The sequence below is a fragment of the Protomyctophum parallelum genome, assembly GCF_964188405.1.
Source record: "Protomyctophum parallelum genome assembly, chromosome: 11".
In the NCBI taxonomy this organism is placed as follows: Eukaryota; Metazoa; Chordata; class Actinopteri; order Myctophiformes; family Myctophidae; genus Protomyctophum; species Protomyctophum parallelum.
Genome location: NC_139707.1, coordinates 18,106,689 through 18,106,959, shown reverse-complemented (window position 1 = coordinate 18,106,959; position 271 = coordinate 18,106,689).

Here is a 271-nt window from a genome sequence, read left to right as displayed (position 1 = left end):
TGTGTGTGTGTGTGTGTGTGTGTGTGTGTGTGTGTGTGTGTGTGTGTGTGTGTGTGTGTGTGTGTGTGTGTGTGTGTGTACGTACGTACGTACGTACGTACGTACGTACATACATACATAATGCATGAACTCTCAAGGTCATATAAGATGGATGTTGACCTATCAACCGTGTGTGTGTGTGTGTGTGTGTGTGTGTGTGAGCAAGAGAAAGATCAGGGACTGAGATTTTTCAAAGTCTCTACATAGGCTATGTGACTTGAAGGTCATAATA